Raw genomic sequence first — 18643 nt, 5'->3', positions numbered from 1 at the left:
TTGCAACAAGATCTGCCAAATTAAAAAAAATTTGTAGTCGAACTTAATTCTGTGAGCAGGGGAGTGTTGAAAACCATAATGTAATAAAGAAAAATGAATAGTTACCTTTCAATTCTTAAATCCAACTTAATAGCAATGAGGCTGTCTGATAAGTAGATAGTGTAACCAAAATCGATCAAGATTGCATTATATATGCTTTATGCGATCTGCGAAGCGTTGCAAGTATTACATAAATTTAATATAGCGCCTATATGTGTTGGGTTTTTTTTAAAAAAAAGCTTACATAGATGAAGCAGTTAAAGACACATGAGTATTCCATACATGTATGTATGATTATATACCCAAACGTATAAAAATATATAAGTAAATAAAGTATGTCTACACCAAATAAGAGTTTTAAAGTTTTTCAGAGACCTAGTCAGTCATATTTATATAAACGTATGTATGTATGTATGTATATATGTACGTATGTATTATGTATTTCCAAACAAACATGCATTTCGCATAGTGCAAAAGTTTATATTATGTACTTTGCCGGCAGAAAAAAAAGTTAGATTGTTTGGTTCTCTTTGGCTTTTTTTTTTTTTTTTTTTTTTTGCTATATTTCATTTCTTTAGATTCTTCTGTTGAAATTGCTGTTCACATATGCCCCCGTGTAATATATGTTGTTATCTACCGCTCTACAACTACTGCTATTGACACTGCTGCTTGCGATGCCGATGTTGATGCTGGTACTCCGTTGCGAAAAGATGATTATGATGTTTCATGGCCACGTAAGTGTGCATTTGTTTGTGTACGAAATTCATGGCTATTGCCATGGGAAATTTTCTCACCAATAACTTGTTTCTGGTTATGATCTATTTTCAAGTTTTTCGTGTATTACATATCATACGTGGTTGTCTTTTTTTCTTCTGCTTCTTGTTTTCCTTTTTTCTTTTTTTTCTCTTTATACATTGCTTTTGCCTTTTTCTCCAATTTTTGTTATAGCTTTATTTGTGAAGTGAAGTCTTGCGAAGTTGGTATGTATTATACTTTTGATAATATGGATAACTTTTTAAAAACTTTAAACTCCACTCCAACCCATTCGAATATATTCGTTGAATTCGTAGTCGCATAAAATAATGGTTAGTTCTACGACGCGCATACGCTACCTTGTGGAAAGTAGGAGGAATAATAAAAAAAAAGGAATCCCCATATCTCGATCAAGATCAAGACTTAATTGAAAATAATCCATTTTTGTCACTATGAACGCTCCTGAGTTTCTTTTGCTTCTGCTCTTCCCAGTTTTCAAGACGAGCTAAATTGAAATTCTTTTTGATAAAGAAGGAATCGTATAAAGCAAAAGATAAGTGCGAAACGATCAATTATCGAGTTTTTGCTCTGAAGATCGTTTGCACGCAAAACTGTACTCTCGCGTAACAAGGGAAATATTAATAAGGATTTCTTGCGTCTATTCCGGCGTTCCATTTTATTTGTCTTAAGCTTAAATGGCGATATTCCAACACTATTTTATTGTTAATAATAAGCGATTAAAGGAAAACATGATGGCTTCAGCTAGTTTTACCAACAGTTTCTACTACTCAGCACCTTCTAAATGCTGCAGTTATCACAACCTTTTAAAGGGTTTAAAAAGTTGAAGGCGAGTTTTTGTTAGAGCCCGTCGCATATTTACGCTAAGAATATTCTTAGTACAAATAGGGTAGTAGTAGAGGGCTTGTGCAAGAATATTCTGTCAATTAGAGATTTTTTAACTCTTGATTATTGCTTGGATACCTTTGTAACGTCTGCGTTTGAACTCTAACATACGTACCACACACAGGAGTGCTAGCTCAATTCATGCGCCTAAAAATTTTAAAGATAGCAGACGGACGAGCCCTTGTAATATATTACAGATAAACACATGTAATACGGGAAAAGCACAAATATTTTGTAAGATCTTTGCTGGACTTTTGTGGTAAATGACTATGACTTACCCTAATCTTCTGGAGGTGGCTATGAAAAATATTTTATTATTGGTCAATTTCCATCTATAACTTTCTGGTTCAAGAAGTTCTTGAATAGCATCTGTGGTATAGTTATGTACATAAATGTATGTTTGCCTTTTTCCATAAAAACTTTACGAATTGAAGTATTAATGCTACTCTAAATTTGTTGAAGCTATTTTTTTCTTTATTGTTACTATTTGTTCGTTTGTACTATTATTATTTTTATATCCTATAAAACTAGTGGTAAAAGGGTGTATTATGTTTTTGCGAACGTACGCAGCACCCAGTAGGACTTAAGGTAGATCTACCTTTCGATTGGTTCAGAATCACCTTAGGTATCGATCTAAACTTGTCTGTCCGTCAATCTGTTTGGTTTTCTTGGATTCAACCTACAAGACCTACAAGCAATTTTTAAAATATGTGAATGAAATTTGATACAATAACGTGTTTTGGCCTACACACACTATTGTGAATATTGTGAACACTATTGAAAACAGTATGGATCGGATCACTTTTCGACCGTTTTCGAAAAACTGGGCGGTAGCGCACAGTATTTAATGATGACCCTAGACCCATTAAAGTGACTGCACTCTCTTTATAGCGTAGGTATTACAGAGCAATTTGGCACACTATTTTCAATCCAATAATTCTTGTTTTGTATTTTAGTCAAAGTGTTTCACTTTCAGTTTTAGTTGCCACATAAAGTCTAGAAAAACTAAAAAATTTCCTAAGGAGATGTTGTTTTAAATAAAAAATATCAGTGGGAACTATTATATCAAAAAAATTCAAATTGCAGTCTATTTGTGATTGCTTTAAACGTTCTTAACGGCAGCTAGTGAATGAACAGTCGAAGGAATATTCGGGTCCTTGGCAACCGCATAGCCGAATAGATAATAATCGGCACTATCAAGTTGCTGTTGACGGATGGAATCTTCTGTGTAGTAGACGCTTGATCGTAGCCACAATGAGTGCTCAATCGGGAAAGGCGATCGCTTCCTATCTCTTTCTCTAGCTCAAAATCTTTCTGCCTGTGATCGTGTCACACGTACAAACGACACCAATTGAATGAATGGTCATATTGAAATAAAAATCTTTGTCAAAAGCACGTGAAAGCGTTTGAATAGGTAAACAGAAAGGTGTGATTGAGGTTTTAGTTTCCTTCTACATATCGTTATATATTCAGCCGTTGAAATGTAGTGGTATCATTCATTTCCTCCGAAATCTATAGCCTTTTGAGACGAATACAGATTTTGTGAGTTTTTATATTTTTATAAACCGAAGGCCAAATTACTAAGAGATGGTGGGACAAAAAAGACATCGCACAGCAAAGGTCTACTGATTATATGTATCTGTAATCAAAACGGACGCATCTAATAACTTTGTTATCCTGATTGATGTTTCGGTTCATAAAAACGCTTAATACACATAATCAGATATGCACTGATTACTAGTAGTGTACACCTTATCTTTTTCAACTGCCGCCATCAACAGAAAAGGTAAGGATCATAAAAATCGCTTGCCAATAATGATATATAAATAAGAAGTATTTGCTACTTGCCCTGTCACGTGGGACAGTCAAACTCGGCAGAGCCTCTCTTTAAGCAGGAAAAAAGAAAATCATCAACGTATTATTGGCAGCCTCAAATAAGGTCACTCTGGCTCGGCTTCATATAAAAATGGACCTTACAAAAAACTGTGTTACAGCTTTAAACAAAAGAAGCGAAGCCTAAGAGAAATTTTCCGCAGTCAGCGATGCGAATATTAATTAAAAAATTTTAGTTGGCCCTCTAATCAGCAACCTTGGGGAAGATGTCCAAATGTTCTATTCCATACTTCAAGGTAATGAAAAGACTGCTTGGACTTCTAATCGAAAGGTAGCAATAATTAGTGGTGCACTAAGTGACGCGGCGAGCGAATTCGTTAAGATCTTAAAAAGTGGATAGGAAGGGAAATGGACGTCCTCGCTAACTGCTGCTGCATAACGAAACGAAACGCGCAAGACCTAAACTACGGGAGGTATATCGAAAAACGTACGAAGATTGGCGTAAATCATGTAATATTCTTTTGTTAAAGTTAAAGATAATAAGTAGCAACCAACAGAAAGACGTGTTCAGCGGAAAAAACATAGCTTTGACGTTAGATTCAGCAAAAGGTTTAAATTTGTGGAGCAGTGTAATTATAAAGATTTTTTTTTTTATTATTTTTAAAAGAAGAACTGAAAGAAACGGTTAATATTAATATCAATTAAAAAGAATTTAGCCGACCATAATCATTGGCGCACCACTTTATCGACATGGTTGTACTTACTGTCAAACTTGATGCTTTGTGAGGAAAAATCTTCCTTTACTTGATTTTGCTTACAGTCCGTAGTATTCGTATTTGAATAATAGGAATGACTTATCAATTCTACTATAAGGAACAGAAGAGATTTCAACTTATTAACAGGGACGTTTAAAGTTAACAACGTGTGCGTTATTGAACTTGAAATAAAATACTGGTTTTGACGGTAGCTTTGATTTCAGACCGCTTGCGCTTTCAACCGCTTTCAATAAATATGACACTTTATTGGCGATTGAACCCAAAGGTGATTAAATTGTTATCTGGAACTGTCTATTTCTAATCAGATATAAAGACAAAACTGTTACATGACCCTAATGTGCTTTTTAGGTTGGTTACAAATTGGTCAGAAGTTGTTGTTTGCTGCAGCGAACTTGGAATATTTTATTGCGAGTACAGCTCAATTGCCCCCTTGTTAAAGTTCAATTCGATCCACGAATTGACAAACAATCCCTTACACCTCTTGAAAATGCTCGTAGACTCCCTCATCGCGCTGATGGAAGCATAAAGATCATAGCCCCATATGATCGACGAAGAGATCGTCGAATGTACTCACTGGCAAAAATTTTTTCGTAAATGTCTTCACTTTACATGCTGCAACTAGTGTTCGTATAGTTTTTGATGCGGATCTCCAACAGATGGGACTAACAATTGAGTTCTTTTCTTACGAAATATTTTTTTGGTTAACAGAACTGATGCGTTTGCAATGCTTTGCGGGAGTTGCGTGTTTCTACAGTAAACAACGAAGATTGCGTAAGAGGTGTCTAGCTTGGTGGAAAATCATAATGTCATGATAAATGAATGCCAGAAGGGTTTGCGATTATCAACATTAGTTTTGGATTAGCCTCAATTTGGATAAATGACAAAGTTGAGGAGAACGCCAATCCGAATTCGATATTATCGGTAAAGATAAAATAGCTTTGCATGGAAGAAACGCTTTGTTCACTTTATGCAGGGAAATGAAAACCACCAAAGCTTCTGACCACTAATGAATAATAAAATTACGTATATAGTATATAGGAAAAAGAAAAAAACGTATGAGAGTGTCTCGGATGACGTTTTCGAAGACTCCAATTATGCATTGCCTATACAAGGAGGAAAGCTTGACCATTGCAGAATAAGTCATTCAAACACTTTAGCGGATGAAGCTCGCTGGCCTATGATTCAAAGATTATACAACTCTAACCGCCAGGAAACAATTTGTCAGCTAAAGAAGCCGAAGTCTTCTTCTAACTAATACATCATTCATAGAAGCAAACAAGTTGACATTCTTCAGTCGCATAACATGTTAAGTAAAATCTGGGCCGCGCCTGCAATTCAGCACTGATTTCAGACGGACGTGTCGCAATTTGTAAAGTTATGGCCAAGCAATGCAAGCATGCTATCCTATGTTAGAACTAAACCTACATAAATGGTTAACATCTTAATTATTGTAATTCGTTGAGAATAAAAATAACCAGACTGTCGTGAATAAAGAGACCAAAAATCTTGCAAAATTCTTTAATCGAAAAAGGCGAGTTAAGCCCCTCGCGTGGTCTAACCCATACATTTTTTTAAAGAGAGCAAGAAATGTATGTAGAGGAATAAGCAAATGAAAAGAACGAAGCATTAAAAATGGAATAAAGTTTAAGAATTTGATGGAAATCGAAAGAGGTTAAGAATTGTTATTATTTTCTTCTCTCTATAAAACTTTTTTTTCTTCTTTAGATCATAACATGGTTTAGGTTTAGATTAATTTAAGTGTCATACTATTTTAAAGGATTAGCAAGAAAGTAGTTTCGAGGTTATTGGTGAAATACAATAAGTTGATCGAAGTTTGCCTCTTGGCAACCCATTTGTATTCCTTCAAAAGATCCGAACATTAAGCAGATCAGCGCCTTGCTGTCTCAATTTTAAACTAAACAAAAAAGCTTGTCATTAAAATATATTTTATTTGATTTCAAACTACATACTTATGTCTAAAGTTAAAAAACGTTCAAGCGAAGATACCAAAAAAAAAAGAAGAAAAAACAACAAAAAATTTAAAAATCAATTTAGAAAAATCAACAAAGCATTCTTTACGTATATATGTAGAAGAGACGTTGATTTGCATAAAAGAGAGAAACAAGACATCAAGAGAAGGAGAAAAAGATGCTGTTGGTTCAATGCTGTTAACAGCTGCCTTTAAGTATGCAAAAGGAATAAAAATAAAACCCAATATTTGAAATGAAACAATTTCATTGACACAATAGAAGATAGCAACTAGCAATATTTAAGAGGGATTTGTGAGTGCGAACTAAAGCAGGTGTTATTGATATATTCCAAAATTACACAAAATGAAAAAAAAATTGAAAACAAGTTCAATCCAACATTTTCATTTAACAGCTAACATTCGAAGAAGACAAAGACATATCGCTTAATTGCTTCGTGTCGCTCAACCAATATATTGAGTTTTTATGACTCGGGAGCTTTTTCATCAACCCTTTAAACGCTTTAAACGATTTTATGTAGCTTAAGCTGAAGGAGCATAAATGAATTGCTTTCACCAGCCCTTAGGGTGATTGCCTTTTTCTTCTTTCGCTCTTACTTCGTTGGTGGTGTTACAGGCATGTCGTCTGTGGATTGTAGTTTGTGCAGGCGTTTTATTACACCGGAAGGTGCCTACATGCAAATTAGAGCAAAACGGACATTTTTTGCATCGATCAGAACCTTCTGAGTCCTTCATCAGCTTCTGTTAAATTTTCTAGCAATGTATTTATCATACAGTGTAAGCATGGTGTTTGGTTGCAAAACGTAGCGCACTTTCGTTACCCTCGATACGCACTAGACGGATATAAGAAATTTGAATACGTAATTTAATTACGTTTGACAGCATCTCTCATAAGTAATTCTATTTTCCTATAACGCGCTGCACTCAATTAATGCATTTGCATTGTGCTTTATACAAAATATTTTGTTCACATGATTTTCACTCCAGCAAGACAACGCGGTACGTTCAACTACACAGATGCAATGAACCCATATTGCAAAATTTGATTACCAGCTAGCATTGTGAAGGGACTTTTGGCCTGATTTGGATCGTTTTTGATTTTTAAATTGGGCGCTTACATTTTGAATAAAAGAAAGTGCCAGAATAAATTTAAAACTATTAGCAAAGTTTGGAAAGTTAAGGAGCGCAAAGAAAATTACGAAAGAATCCATGTAATCATTTCGTTGAATTTTAGGCTTAACCAGAGAGTGGAATGCAAAAAAAAAATAATAATTTGGCATCAGATTTGTTCTCTTAAATCACTCTTCAGTAGCGAAAGGTAAGGCGGGCAGAGTAAAAGATATAGATAAAATATTTTCCAATAAATATTGTGCACAACTCATGGACTTTCTGGAGCGTTATACTCGATCGATCGCAAGATATGGTTGTCAAAACCTTTTGTCGCCTTTTTGTAGCCGATATTTAAGTGAGAAAGGGTGTACAGTCAAAGTTCATTATTCGCGCTTCCTTTATTCGCGGTTTCACTATTCGCGGTTTAAAAAATGCGACCCAATTCTCATATTCGCGGGTATAAATTTCTTTATTCACGGATTTTTTGTGACTGGTTCCGGAATGGTTTTGTTTCTGAACTTGAAACTTATTTAAAAACCAGAATTTAAACTTTAAAGCACTTCTAGTTTTGGAGAATGCACCAGGTCATCCCCGCGAACTTGAAACTATGCATCCAAACATAAAAGCGCCATTTTTACCTCCCAACACGCCGACTTTCCTCCAATCTATGGGCCAAGGAATAATCCAGACCTTTAAGCTCTATTACATTAGACGAACCTTCAAAATCATATTGGATAATATGGAATGTAATCCCGATATGAATGTTATGGAATGCAGGAAGAAATTTGACGCATGAGGGTTTAAGAATGGCAAATGAGCTTGGCGATTTGTTTATGAACATTGAGAGGCAATTTTAAGAGGCGAATTGCTAATGCGACTCCTGCTTTTAAAAACTGCTAAGCAAGAGAAACTTACAAAATTCTTCAAACCACTGCCTAAGCCTTAAGATAATTAAGCAAAATGTTCAATAACTTCAATTTAATTAATTTTTGTATATTTTTGATTGTTTTTTATTTTGACTGTATTCCCTCTAATCTCATATAAATTACTATTCCGTATTCACGGTTTCTGTATTCTCGGCATTTTTATGGAACGTATCCCCCGCGCATAAGGAACTTTTATTGTATTTGATTACGAACGCTATAAACAACTTGACTTCAGTAATAAATTTGTATAGGATACTATTTAACAAGAACTATGAAGATTTGAATTAAAATAAAAGCTTGCGTATCATTAATGTGCATCAATATTCGGTCAACATTTCTTTTATAGTGCCACAGCTATGTAAGATTAATAAGGTTGTGGATTCTCAACCCTATATTCATGTTGTCTTTATTTGCATTTATGACAATAAAAAAATAAAAGGATTAAAATAAAACACATAACGATATGCATTGGAAAGTCTGTACGGGCAAAGACGCTAATGACACGCGCGTCAAAAATTACTGTTTCGCATCGTCATAACACCTATGGCTTACAGCAACATCATTTGTAAGCCACCTACTAATCTACACACAAATTTGGTTTATTGCTTGTATTAATCTACTAAAACTACTTAAAATTAATCTTATCTCAATTAATACGAAGACAAACAAAAAACATTTTGCATATTGACTGTGTTTGGTTGCTTTATTGTGGTAGTCCAATTATTCTTTGCTTACTCGTATTTTTTTTCAAATTCTCTCGTTTTTCCGCAAATTATGCAAAACAAGTTTCCTTTGTTTTTCAAAGTTCAATGCCGCTTTTTTGCATTTTTTTTTGAAGTCCCCAGATATAACAGTTTTTGTGTCTTTTTTTCTTTCTTATTTCTTATGTTTACAAAACGTGGGGAAGTTTCACAAACACTGTAAGTTATTAGCATAATACCCCGATGGATGGGAGTAAATTCATCTTGTCAAACCTCGTTTATTTTGGCAGCATCCAGAAGGAAGCTTGAGAGACCCCATAAAGTATATACATTTTGGACCAACATCAAATTCACAACCGTCTGTTCATTTGTCCTAATGACCGAGGGTGTAATATCTGTAGTAGACATACCCCCGTTCACATACATGAAATTTGCAAAAGGATTTGAAAATGATGGATCAAAAGACGCACCAATAATGAGAATAAACTGAGAATACTTTTGCTTTACGTGTTTTTTGCTCTTTACCCATAAACTAAAACAAAACCAGCCACGCATATCCAATTTATACAATATTAGTGTCTAGAGGTTTTAGTTCTTTTTTTTTCTGGTCTTTTCTAGAACATTTTTTCCTGTTTTGATTTTTATTATTTTTTACAATATTCTATAACACAACCTCTTCCAAACATGAATTCTTAGTTATGCCATGCACCACTTGCGATGTATTATATGCAGGAGTGTATGGAGATCGTGTGCAAAACCCAGAAGGACTTGATTATACCGACCGCTTCAGCTTCACTTACTGAATTGATCCAAGGTTGTCGGTCCGTCTGTGCTTATATAAGGTTTTTACTTGTTTTGTCACATTCGCTTGGTTTTCATTATCTAAGGTGTAAGGGAGTTTCAAAAATGAATTTCTCAGTTGGCCAGTTAAACATTTACCCAAAGATATTTAAACGCTAGGAGAGATATAAAACAAGCAGGTAGGCAAGCTATAATCAGTGTAGAACGACTATCGGATATTACTTTATTAAACCCACTAGAGACTTTTCCAAAAGCGTTTTTTTTTTTGTTTTAGCTTTTATTAGTATATTGGCATTGTTTCGGGATTTCGCTTGCAGTGTTACTCTTTGCGAAAATGTGAAAATTGTCATAAGTGAGGGAAATTATGAAAACAGAAGTTGCATACAAATATTAAACTATGCATCAATATTAACAATTTGGCGGTCTATCCAATTCAATCGTATTGTAAGGCAAAGCGTTAGTCCGTCTCACTAAACTAATATCAATTGAATTTGAGTTTTATTAGAAAAGGCTTACAATGAATGAACAAGAGAGTGGCAAAACAAATTGCACACAAACAGGCTATTATGCACATACATATATTTTCAATTACAAATGATTTGTAAATTGAGTATAAAGATAGGTATACATATATATATATATGTATATACATATATATATAATATAGAAATGCTTCTTTTGTCGTTCACTACACTTTTAAAAGCAATATAAAGTGAAACAATTATTTCAATGGTAAAGCATTTGTATCATTTATTTGTACATATACAATGTAGCATACAATGGAAAACGAATATACACATGATTAGCCTTACACAATTGTCAATTGTGTTGGAACTATGGCTTGGGTAAGTTTTCACTGTAAATACATTATGCATTTTGTCAATTTACTATGAACTCACAATATGTTTCGTTGCTTTTCTTTCCCATAACTTATCTACATTATAAGAAACGTACAAAGGAAAGCATGAAAAAACAACCATCTATCTCTATATATGTATGCATGTCCATACACATAGCACAATTTTTTATGTAGATAAATATTATATATATATTGTAAACTAATCAAACTCTTTTCCATGAAAAATTTTCTTGCCAACATTGACAATTTCGATGCTATTTAAAAAGTAATGCATATCAAAGTGCTTTTATGTGTCCTTACCTCGAATACTTATGATGTACATGAATCTTGAGTGATGGTACGTGTGAATGTTTGCATTCGAGTAAACTTTTGCATAGAAAATTTATTGCCAAAATTGTTAGACAAGTTGCCTTCATTTTATCATAAATTTTTTTCCGTATCCTGCCATATACGTAAATGTATAAATATTTGAAATGCTCGGTATTGTTGCCAATTTGTGTAAGAAACTAAAATCACTTTTCATGTAATTTATATCAATTAAGGTCAGAAGTAAGCTTTCGAAGCATGTGTGTATTTTTAGTAATAACACATACACATACACACACACACACACACAACCACACACATACTTGCGCTTAGGATACTATTTGTGGTCGCTCTTCTGACTTTTCCTTCATATTTATTATTGAATGCGAGCATATGTACCTTGAATGATTGCCAGGAAGTTAGGGCTAAAATTCAAATAATTTCTTTCTATTAAATAAACAAGTGATGAACAGTCAAAGAATAAACGCAAAAGTTAATAACCAAGAAATTACTGTGCAGCGGATCATTGTTATTCACAACCTCGAGGGAATTTCAAAAGATGCCGAAACATTTTTTAAGATATTGTATTATAGATCAGTTTCATTTTTGTCATCTAGACTTCAATTGGCCCTTAAAGAATGTGTTGCTGAAAGGGTTTCCCTCGAACTTGGGACAGATTTCTATTAAGCTTGGCAGGATGGACCGACTCATCTTTAGAACACTTCGTCAACATTTTTCTATTGGAATTGCTAAAACCATACAAAAATTTTTGAAACTCTAACGTGTAATGGCGTTCGTCTAGCTTCCATTCCATTATAATCAGTGAAGTTTATGACCAAGGTTCGTGCTTATTTTATATACCGAATAAAGGTTTCACTGGATGGTTAGCTTCCATATTTGCTTATCACCCTGCGATTCTTAGTTCGGGCTTTTTTGTTGCCGACGTCATTACCAATAAGCAAGTAATACTTATTCAAGTATACGCTTTTCACGCTTTTTAAAAAGTGGAAGATATTGCAACTATTCCCCATAAATCACCTTATTTTCAAAAATCGTTATAATAAAAAAAAACCCAATTTTCAAAACTTCTCCACAGAGGTCGCTAAGTGGTAGTATTTTAACATTTTAAATTGATGTGAACAATTTGGTTCTGTTGGGTCCATTTTTTGAAACACCTTCATTCAACTCTTTCTAGATCATCTGAATCTTTATTAGATGAAAATGTCTAATTTTTCAATATTTAAGGGCGAAAATTGTTCGGCAATTGTAAATTAAGAAAGAAATCAACCTGACCGAATTTGAACCTCGTAGCTCTATTTTACGGATACAATCGCATATAAGAATTCTGAGGATATTCACAATCCTACCTGCCAAAAAGGCATAATTGTTCACGTTTTATGGTGAAAATTTTATCAAAATAGTAATTTAATATAAAAATTAAGTGGACCAAACATATGGACATATTTCTTGGACCCCACTCCATATAAGATTCCTTATAATAGTAATTCCTTCAGAATTAGATTTTATTTTTGATATTTTACGACAAGAATCGGTCCATAGCAGCAATTTAGCAAAAAAATTAACAATAAGGAATTTGGATCACGTAGGTCTATTTTTTTGGACACTAACTAATATAAGGATTATCATGAAAAGCAAGCCCTTATGTGAAGAGAGAGTATAATGGTTAGGTTTTCGGGAAGTAAATTAAGTTACCAAATTTGGATCGTATGACCTCACCCAATGATGTTTTGAACATGCTCCAATATGCGTCTTTTTATGAAAAGTATGCTTTTGCATGAAAATAATGTGTAATTTTTGGTACATTGTTAACAAAACAAACGATTTCGTGTACTAGGCGAAGTGTATTTAATTATCGACCTTGCCCAAGAGTAATGTTGTTACTTATATTACATATAACTTGGAGAAAAATAATAATAATAATGCCTAACCTAATTGTGTTCGCGCGTCCAAAAAACGCATTGTGGCGTTATTTTGTTTATGTTTTGAAGCGGGAGCTGAAACAAGCATCAGTTTCAATTAAATGTACGTTGAGTCCTTATTAACTTTAAATATGTCCAAAATAATCAAACGAAATGTTTTCACACCTTCGAGCAAAATGAATACAAAATAACTAATTTCGGACTTATTAGTTTCTTAGCTATGAGCGTATGAGTGAGTCATCAATATATTTGATATCCTAGTGGCTTTTCATAAATCACTTGATTGCTGTTGAAACTAATTGCTGTTTTAGTGCGAATTTGACATACTAACGTAGGATGCAATATTTGATGGTATACTATAAGTGTATTTGGCATCGGTCGATTTCTGCTCTTGATACTCGCCGGGTGTCTGTCAGGTGTAGAAGTAATTCCGCCCTAGCCTTTGTGCTTATTTTGATATACTACATTATCACTACCTTCCATCGCACCAAGCTGTTAATCAAGAATGTCGTCTAAGCATTGTCAGTCGTTGGGCGGTAAAAATGTTTGCGGAAATTATAGGCAACAACTCTCTGATTATGACAACGAACAGCAGAAATTGCATTCAGCATTCTCTTCTATCATTGCAAAAGTACAATTAGGAAAACCGATGTACACATAAACAACGAAGGCATGGCTTCAGATGTAAAAACAAGTAAAAACACAATGGTAAGCCACAGTCTACTCTCACAATACCCCACTTCGCTTAATACAGTTATTTATGTGACCAAGGCGTAATGAGGGAGGTGATCGAAGAAGTGATCCGATCCGAGCTATTTTCAATAATGTCCGTCCTTGAGCCAAAATCCGCTAGCATATCAAATTCCGGCAAAATATCTCAAGAGTTGTGGCTTGTATGCTGAACACAACAAAAAGAATATAGACGCACGGACAGGCCAAACAAACTTAAATCGATTCAGAGTCGCACCTGCAATATAAATATATATTTATCATAAGAAAAACAAGGGACATTCAAGAGTTGCTGATTGAGTGAAAATACCAACTGCAATCGTCTGCAATGCTACAAAGTTCGCACTAACCTGTTAACTTTGTTTTATGCGATATAATAACATGCGATGACGAGCATCTAAAAGCCATTATTTGTATCCAATTGCAAACAGACTGGCTGAGAATTATTTATATTATTTATATTAGTAAACGATTCCAAGTACTTGCATTGCATGATATAATTAATAAAGCTCTGTAGTGTACTATAGACGTTGATACGGGCTCAAATCTCTTTCCTTCGTTTACATTACTATATCAGAGTGATCAGGAATTCATTGTCATGAAATCGAGCACTTTTCCTTATCTAAGCTATTCAAGCTCTTTTCCTTTCAAACTCTTCAGTTTCTCCGTACGCGACAAATATTCTTATCTTCAGTATCTTCCATTCCTTAGGCGCATACTTCAAGTCAATGTGTTTTTTAGTCTCTCCCTCCTCTTACTTACTCTATTTCTGTGCGTTTCGTTTTACTTCTGCTAGCTATGCCACTAAAAACACGTAGCAAAAGAAGGAATGAAAGCAAATGCAGTTTAAAAAGTTCACGAAAGTAAAGGTGCGGGCCACAAAAAACCATACGTTGCACCCTTCAATTTTATACCATAAATATGAAAATCCCACCATGTTTCAATTTGCTTTCCTTTTTCTTCTGTTGCAAAAAGTTCTCACTGTTTGGAATTTCCTTCTCGTTTATATTTCTATAATAGAAACGTAGCATATATATATATATATATATATATATATATATATTAATCAACTGTAGTTATTTTAATGTGAACTGTCAACTTTTTATTTGCTTCTATTTCAAGGTTGGCTATACGACGTGACCGGATGACATTAAATGCGCATAAAGATGATCTGTCGACACGAAGACCGGCCATTTCTTTATCTGTCGACCATACTTCTTAAATAAATGGTTGGAGATTGTTTTCGTGGAAGAAGAAAGAGTTGACTCTACTTTTGTAAAATATATCTGCATGTCCACAACAACCGAGAATTGAATATTTGATTTGAATCAGCTAAAGCCAAACCACAAAAGTTCAAAACTACTTTCATAATCAAAAAAAATTAATGTCAATTATTCAAACGATAATTTTCAGCACTCCCTGGTCTTTTAGATTGCAATCTATTTGCATCAAATTGTAGTTCACTTTATATAGGTATTAGGTATTTAAGCTTGCTTCTGCCGTTTTTGCTTTTCGGCAGCATTGTGAAGTCCTCGTTTGGTACTACTTTTACCTTTAAGAAATATTACGAATTCAGCGCGGGAAGCGCAATTGGATTTTTGAGGGTATTTACCACAGGGCCCAATTTTTGGTTATCGCTATAAAAGTGGAAGCCCTAAATCAACGATCGTAAACTTGGTGTTAATCTGAATGAGTAGTGCCTGCCCAATCAACGATAGTAATCTTTGTTAATCCGAATGAGTAGTGCCTGCTGATAACGGCGTGGAGAACAACCCAACTCGCGTTACCGTAGCTAACGGTTCTTGGGATTTACACTATGTGGAACTGCACATTTCCGTAGTGAAAACTCATGATATCAGTTACACCAGATATTATGAATGGCATTTCTTGGTTGTGGTTTCCTTTAGTTGGAACAAATCATAAAACACCACGCCATCCCAGCTGACTCCAAACCGGCGCCGCCATGGATATTCAGCTTTATCATCGATGTTAATGGTTTACCTATTCTTTCAATCATAGTTGTTTCGCCTTTAGTTATCGCGTCGTATTCTTCGTTTATCATCAAAATATGTTCGTGCTTTAGTGTGATAGTCTTTACAGATCCAGTTAGTATATAGATAGTACTTTTAAATGAAGGGGTCACGGTTTATGCCATATGGAACAACTTACTCCGTCTCTTAGAAAACGGCGTAGTCAAGTGCATACATCACATTTATGTGTCAACGTGACTTTCGTGACAAGCAATTAAGGTCATCTACTTTATTTATGCAAACCTATTAAATAACGTACATGACTTTAAGAAAAAGATGTACTTCGACGGGTTAATCTAAAAGCCTTTATCCATTGATCAGGGAAATGTGGACATTATTTAGCTTCCAATGGTATTTTTATGTGTTGCAAATATTTGATCTTTCCTTCCTTCCTTTCAACAAGGAATACGTGCGGCCAAAAGTCTTTTGGAGAATTCTAGAAACATGCAGAGGACATGTTAGGCGATCAGCTCTTAGAGTGGTAACTCTCTCAGCTTAATCGTTGATTAACTTTTAAATATTTCTCTGAAATCATAGTAAATGAAACCGTTTTCAAAAAGCATTTAATTTAGTATATAAGCCATACACTAATAAACACCATTACCTTTGCCTAGCAACCACCCCCGTTTTACTAACTCCATTGAAATTGTTCAACGCTTTGTGTCAATTTGTTTAAGCTGTTATTTGTCTGTTTGGGTAATGACAACGTTTATAATAAAACATGTAAATAAAAATAACAAGCTTATGTTATGTTTCACTAAAAACAATATTAATGTCAACAAATCCCTTAACAAATTAGTAAAATGTAATTAAAATTCTAAAAAAAAAAAAAAAACAAACCGTTTTTACACAATTATTGTTAGAAATTGGTTATAATAATAAAGAAAACAATAAATATGAGAAATGGTTTCAAAATATTTATTTAATTATTATAAATGGCATTTAATAAAGCAATAGATATCTGCACTCCATCATGGAGATGAGAATTGTTAAATCGTTTGTAACATTGATTAATACACAGTCAAGAGCCCTATCCAGAGATATACAAAGATAGCTTACGATTTGAAATGGTTAGTTCTGCTTTTAGTTTTCTCTTCACGACTCCGTGCAACTTTCTGAATCGACTTTTCACAGTCTTCTCGAGCTTGAATATAAGTTTGTAAATGTGTTAATTTCTAATAGAATCGAATGCAGTTAAAACCAAGCCAAGGCTTTTCAATAAAGGAGGGAAGGATATCAGTTGTTTTTTTTTTCTGTTGTTACGACAAAAGAGGAGGAAAGAGGAGGTATCAAAAGATTCGACGTAACCTTTTTGGAATTTTTTTACCATCTTATGTAAGTTATACTGACTGTTAACTTTGCTATTGTCCTAATTGAACTTGTAACAACATAAATTCTTCGTCTATAGTCATTATGTCACGATTTACGACAGACTCAGGCTGCCTTCCAAGCGTTCAGAAGTACTTACTACTTGCATTAAGTGAGCAACAGTAATTAATCAAACTAATAAAACTATAAAAAATTTGTTGAAACTATTAAGTATTCTATAGAAAAAGAAGTTAAACCACTGTGGTGGAACAGGGCGCACCATTAAATACCCTATACAATTTCCCTTAATATAATCATTTATACAACGACTTTCCAAAATAAGGTGTTACACGGGAAGTGGTCGGAAAAGTGGTGTAGACAGGTCCACTTTTGATTATTCCGCTTGTCTGTCCGCCCGTCCGTCTTTCTAAACTGTGTTCGACCTAGCAATAGCTAGCCATTGAAGGTATCTACTTTACGTAATCGAGATAGACGAGATAAGGCTAACAACTTAAGGATTCAATTAGTCTTGCGACCTTCCTGTGTGGTGCACGTTTTGTTAAGCTGTTTGCTGTGTGTAATCCCTAAAATAAATTTAAAAAAATCCATATTCGTGATATGGGATTTTGAAAAAGGCAATAGTGCCAAGGTGGCAGCTAGAAAAATTTGCATATACGGTGAAGATCTGATAAGCAACACGATGCTTATGACTTTAAAGCATGAAATAGCTCTTAAGTCCTTCCGCTCTTGGCGACAGTCTGTTAGAGGCAAGTTTAGAGGAACATGCAAAATCCGATACTCGGACACTTGAATACATCACAATCAACTGTTTACTGCCGCGTGGTGAATTTAAGAATAATCAGTAAGTTTAAAAAAAAGTTGTTCGTTTACGTTTTTTTCATGTGCTGCATTCATGTGTGCACACAAAACCTGTATCAACTCTGTAGCAAAAGAAAAAACGTTTTCGTTTTCAAAATATTCCTCTACACGATACTTTTTACTTTTTCCTTCACTGGGACCAATTTTCGTGATACGACAAATCACAAATAAGCAGTTGTTAGCTGGCGTTTTAGAAGGGGGCAAATAATTCTCCTGCAAGGCGAGAAATAGAAAGACGTCATATGCTCGAAATGCCACGATTTGTTGCTACATGTAGACACTCAAGGCATTAGAACAATTAATACTTAGCGCTGCTCTTAATGTTTTCCCATATCTGCAAACATTTCTGGCAAATTCTTAATGATCTTCTAGTCAAAATTCAACGTTTTATGATCTCTTGGCTAACTTTGCAATCTTTGCATATTTTCCCAAGGAACAGAACGACCCATTGGTTCATAAGGTGCAAGAGACAAACGTTCTTGATGAGATTGGTTCACAAGGTGAGATTTATTTTAACTTGAACCAAGCGCAGAAGCGAAGGTTCCGCTTTTCGGCGCATCATATTATATTATGTTTTTTAACATAAAAATTTATATTCGGGAAGGAAGAACACTTTACATTATGGTCGCATTAGTATTAATTAAATATTCAACAAGTGATATAATATTGGGTGAAACTTTGTCATCACAGCTAAAAGTTCTTGAAGTTGCTCATCCTCATTGAAAATTGCAAAAAAAACAGTATATTTTACCGGTAATTTCCA

The 18643-nt window shown here is 34.3% G+C and overlaps 1 protein-coding gene across 4 annotated transcripts in view; it reads right to left on the bottom strand.

The window, feature by feature from the left end:
* LOC119640631 overlaps positions 1-18643 on the bottom strand; it is a 217761-nt gene that overhangs the window by 184652 nt on the left and 14466 nt on the right. Inside the window, exon 1 of one of the 4 annotated variants that reach the window (XM_038038809.1) lies at positions 14014-14500. The exons of the other annotated variants lie outside the window; for them this stretch is intronic. The gene's annotated coding sequence lies outside the window, so the exon portion shown is untranslated. Of the gene's footprint in view, positions 1-14013; positions 14501-18643 lie in introns of those variants that run through there. 4 annotated transcript variants of the gene reach the window in all.

Source organism: Glossina fuscipes, unplaced genomic scaffold (genome assembly GCF_014805625.2).
Source record: "Glossina fuscipes isolate IAEA_lab_2018 unplaced genomic scaffold, Yale_Gfus_2 121, whole genome shotgun sequence".
Lineage (NCBI taxonomy): Eukaryota > Metazoa > Arthropoda > Insecta > Diptera > Glossinidae > Glossina > Glossina fuscipes.
This window is presented reverse-complemented; position numbering and strand designations above follow the sequence as displayed.